Source organism: Theobroma cacao, chromosome 9 (assembly GCF_000208745.1).
Source record: "Theobroma cacao cultivar B97-61/B2 chromosome 9, Criollo_cocoa_genome_V2, whole genome shotgun sequence".
Taxonomy (NCBI): domain Eukaryota; kingdom Viridiplantae; phylum Streptophyta; class Magnoliopsida; order Malvales; family Malvaceae; genus Theobroma; species Theobroma cacao.
The window spans coordinates 14,932,633-14,938,358 of NC_030858.1; the positions used below are offsets into that span (position 1 = coordinate 14,932,633).

Consider the following 5,726-nt stretch of genomic DNA (forward strand, 5'->3'; position numbering starts at 1 on the left):
GTATGAATATAATTAACTTTTATGCTATAAGAATTATTTACCGATAGCTTTATAAAAATTATTTTACAAAAAAATAGTTTATTTATTGAATATTTTTATTATATTCAAATGGTCAAATTTTCACTTCAAATGAACGTTTTAGATACTTAATTTGTTTTTAAATCACTAAATATATATTTTCTGCTTACTTACTACATTTTTAGCAAGTTTTGAGATTTTCAACAAAAAATAACGAAAATGCCCTTGTGAGCTAGAAAACAATATGTTATGTTCTGATTTGGAAATGACTCGTAATCCTTCGAATTATAATATTTGATAACTATTGCTCACTAGGGAAGTACGAAAGCTGATACGAGAGCCTTGCGAGGTTTCGATCGGCATTCGAGGTGAAAAATATCTGTCGAGGCTTCGCGACGGTTGTCACTAGCTCGATGGGAGTTCCGGGTCGTGACAACTACATATAATTATCCATGGTTAAACATAGGTTTTGGCAAGTATAATCCTATCTTGAACAATGCAGCATCAAATATTGATCAATGACTTAAAGTAAGTCAACAACTATTAGTAGAGGAGATTTAATATAAAACCAAATCAACACCAGAATTATACAATAAATTGCAAAATTAAGAAAGTGTATATAATAGTATCTTAATATGTGGTAGATATAGAATTTTTAGTATTCAAAAACAAAGATCAAGGTAACTATTCCACTCTAATGGCATGTTTGGTTCGCGGAATAGACAGAAATTGAATAGAATAGTTATTCTGTGGAAATAGAATAAAGTAGGAATAAAATAGAATAGTTATTACTTTGTTTGGTATAGTTAATGGAATAGAGCAGGAATTGCTATTATGACTTATTATAGTGTTTGGTTTGTAGAAATAAAATTGAAATAAGAAAGGAATAGGTAATTAAAAGCCAAAAAGAACCTTGATCATATTAACATTTATTTTCATAAAAAAATAAAATTATCCTTGTTATAATTTAAATACATATTTATCCCAAAAGATAATTATCCATCATAATTATGTTTTACCCCAATTGCTAAAAATAATTATAATTTACACACATATTTTTATAAATGGATAATTATTCTAAAATATAATTATATTATATTATATTTTTTCCATCATACTCAATTAAATTTTGTGTATAAATGTTTATTTTTAGTAAATTCTTCACATGTTAAGAATCATTTACAAAATATTCCATAGACAAAATATTTGAGAGTAAATATTTGGTAAAAAAAACAAGTAGAAGTAGAAAATCATGTTTTTTATATATTAAATAAAAAATCATATCTTTGAAATTAGAAAGATAGTCTTAAATTTTTTCCTAACAAAAAATGTAAATTATGTCCCTTGATATATTAAATAAAAATTCATATTACCTTAAAAAATATCATTTATTTAAACCAAGCATGTGGTGCTGAGGAAACATAAATGCGAAAAAGAGAAATAACGTGTCTTTCAATTTAGATAAGCATTCCATCTCTGGGAAGAAAATGACAATTTACAAGCATAACTAGTGCATATTAGCATGGAAAGCAATAAATAATAAAAGAGCTTTGTCATACTATAAATGCCCTTTGCATGAAAATATTATTACATATAATCAAAAGCCAAAGTCTAGTTTACCAAAACACACTAACCAGGAAAGTAATGGATGAATATTCATCCTATTACATTAACTTACAACATGCATAAAAGCATTAAAGTAGCTACAATAACATCACCATTATACAACCAGCAACACAACAGTCAACTCAAAAGGGTTTAGACTTGTTAATGAACCTCATAATTAGTATCGACATCAATCAAAAGTGCCAAAAACTTACAGTATCAGGAACTTACCTTCACAAAAAGTTTTAGAACCATCCAAGCTCAACGGTCAGCAAAAAATGTCCTCAGCCATTCAAGTCTTCGGTCAGAATCAATACTAAAAAACATAAACATAAGAGTCAGAGATTCAGAAAGTTTAATTGAAGCAAGAACCCTTTTCATCGCTGTCAATTCCTCTACTTGACTTAAAATTCCATCCAACTTTTGAGCCTTTTGTTGGATGTTCACCTCTGCCCCAACACTTTTGCTAAACTCAATTTCAGCCTCTTTTATGTTTTCACCCAATATCGTGGCAGCAGCAATAATTGATTCAGATGTAATGGGATCACCCGTCTCATTTAGCCTTTTCCTCTTCCTTGCTGAAGTTGTTTCACTTCTAGGAGCTGATGTTTGATGTTGAATAATGGAGAAATCCTCATCGTCGAAACTATATCCAGCTAGGTTTTCACCTTCAGTTTCCACATTCATTGTATCATTACAGTCTTGCATTTCTTTGAGGATATCTGCTGTAGTTTATGCATCTTTTCCTGTTGCACGATCTCTTGCATAAATAAGACTAAGCACATTAAAGAAAGGAAAACTCTTTCTTCTAAAACGGCTAGCCTCCTTATGACTCTAATAACAAAAAAAAAAGACTATTAGTTATATTATTAGTAAGAAACTAATATGAAAATACTTAAATAAGTTCAACCCAAAAACTTACCTGTATGTAAGATTCTCATACAGGATCATCAAAAACAACCATGTTCCTTTGATCATCCCACCCAAATCCACTAGTATGTGTCCCTTGCACCATATCATATATAATAGCCCATTCTTTTTCAAAGTCTTTATTCTAGACTCTATGTGAGGCTTCGCTTTCAAGTTTGCATCTGGTAATTTTGTTGCAAGCATATTTTCAAGTTCTAACAAATAACCCCCTCTAAAACCACTGTTAGCATTGTATTTTCCTATATTCTGCAAATCAATCAAAGCTGAAACAAGTGCAACATCTTCATGATAATTCCATTTTCTTTTGGTTCCCTTTGAACTTTGAGAAGCTCGTGCTGAAGATGTGGACATTGTTTTCTACCATACCCCAAACTTTTAATTATAAAAATTAATTATAATGCTAAAAAAATAAAAGATCAAGAGATATATCCAATAATATATTAAAACTTGTCAAACTTTATTCACATGATAAAAAGTACAATATAAACAACAATTAACAACAACAATTGACAACCCATTAAGACACTAAGAACAAATTAGAAAAAAGCATAACTTGTACTAACAAATGAAAGAAACACTAAAATAGTCCTTCAATAACAATGTGCCTAACAAATGTCAATCATCATTTTGCCTAGATGCTTGCCATTCATTGAACATCTGATTTGCTAATTCCATTCTCAAATTACCCCAAACATCAGTAGGATCCATAGTACTTATAAAATCCTCATCAACTGCTATGTTGGTTTCAATATATTCCCCTAAATCCACTTTAATAGGATCAAAACTCATCTCCCTCCTAATAAAATTATGAAGCAAACAACAAGCTATAATAATTCAATTATGTATTCTAATCGGATAACGTGATGGACTCCTAAGGATACCCCACCTTATTTTCAACAACCCAAAACACATCTCTATAACATTACGAGCAACAGCATGTTTCCTATTAAAAAATTCTTCAGGACTGCTTGGTTCATGGCCTTGACGCCATTCATTCAAATGATATCGTTGACCCCCAAAAGGTGCAAGAAAGCCCTCACAATTTGTATAGCCCGCATCAACTAGATAGTAACAACCTATATAAAACAAACTAAATAAGTTATTTATTTATTTAATTAGAATAATCATATAGTACATAATTTATTATACCTTCCCATTATCATAGGAAAGCTTACCATGAGGCACTTTAAGTCTATTTCTTCTCTTTAGTGCATCTCGAAGAACTTTGCCATCAACTACAGACCCTTCCCAACTAGGAAGAACAAAGACAAATTGCATGTCAGATGTACATACACCTAACATATTTGTTGCAATATCCTCTTTACAAGTGCGATATCTAGGTTTATCTACACTTGGCACCTTAACCCTGATGTATGTCCCATCTAGAACACCTTAACAATTCTACAAATCCAATGTAATGAATTACTTATAAGTAAACCTATTAATGTATTGTATATATATAGTTACAAAAAGCAAGAAGATCAATAATCTACCTTAAACCACTTCCACCGATTGTCTGTTGAGTTTGTTGGAATTGGCTCAAGTTTTTTAAACAAATGTTTTTACAATTTCAGCACTGCATTTAAAACATTATGAAAGTGCCGACTGATTGTCTCACCCGACCTTTTAAAATTTAAACTAATTACTCGATTCTTAACATGATGAGCAATAATATGTAAGAATATTGCTACTTGCTCATCTACAAGCATGTTCTTCGTTGACTTCAACCCTCCAATACTTTTTAACTGTCACGACCCGGTACTCCCTTCGAGCCCGTGATAACTGCTACGATGTCTCGATAAACATTCATTACCCGGAATGTTAATCGAAACCTCGCAAGGCTCTTGCATCAATTTTACGTCTCCCCTGTGAGCAACAGTTACTAAATATCATGTTTTAAGGGAATATAAACTATTTTTAAATAAAAAACAAACAAAAGTAATTTTTGCCACACAGAGGTATTTTGGTCATTTTTATCCAAAAAATTTGAAACCTAGTGAAAACACAGCATATGATCGAAAAATATACATTTCTTATCTAAAAATAATTTTAGTAATCTAAATCATCCATTTAAAATGAAATTTTGGCTAATCAAACTAAATAAAAATATTAAATAAAATATTCTATTTTCTTATAAAACAATATTTATAGAATCCTGCATAGACAATTTTTGTAGCGTAAGAGCAAAATAAATTCATATATATAATAGCACACTAAACCAGGTTTACGAAAATATTCTACAATGACATGTAGGTCTCAAAATAACCGAAAATATACAAGACTGTAGACCTTCGATTTTTAAGGAGGCAAATCCAAAAGCAACCCTCAACAAAATCGGCTGTCTACAGACTGTCCTAAGCCTGAAATGGGTAAAAAGAATGGGTGATTTTTTACAAACCTAGTGAGTAAGAAAAATTCATCTATAACATCTAAAGCTGAGTAAATGGAGACAATTAAATCATCCCATCATAATATAGTTCATAACATTCAAAACTCATTTCAATTCCTATAAAACAATTACATTTCATCAAAATAATCAACAAGGCTTATGATTCTCTTAAAAATTTGGCTTGTGTCAAAACTCATACTCAGTGACACCTTGGCCCAGGCATCCAACCGAGTCCGCCAAGGATGTTAAAACGACATATACCCATAAAACATGTTTTTACTTTTAAAATATAGCCATTCCTTGGCGTTGGCTGAGTTTCATCCTCATGTGGTGGTTCGGCGTGAAGTGAACTCTATACTTACCTTAGGAGATACCCTCCGCACCTCTCGTACTAATGTAAATATAACGAGGTTTACCGTGCCTCTCTAATAAGCTAGTCCACGGAAACCCGCCCACTGCAGTAAGCTAAACACATAACTCACCAAATCAATAAAATTTCGGTAGCATAACATGGTTAATATAGTACTATCCAACCTGTCAATGTAAGACAAAACAATTTAGATAATTCACAAAACGACAATTTCAACCATTCATGCTATCACAATTTCATAAGCCATCAATTCAAATCATGTATATATAGATATATATAATACGAATGTATAGCCTCCACTTACTCTATTTCGAAAATCAACATTTAGTTTCAGAATAATTTATAAATCTCATTCATTTAACCAACATTTAAAATGTAAAACATAATAATTTGCAAATTAAGTGCCTTATTCTT

General features: G+C 30.9%; 1 pseudogene; it reads right to left on the minus strand.

Moving 5' to 3' along the window:
* On the minus strand, window positions 1,885-2,910 carry LOC108663245 (annotated as a pseudogene).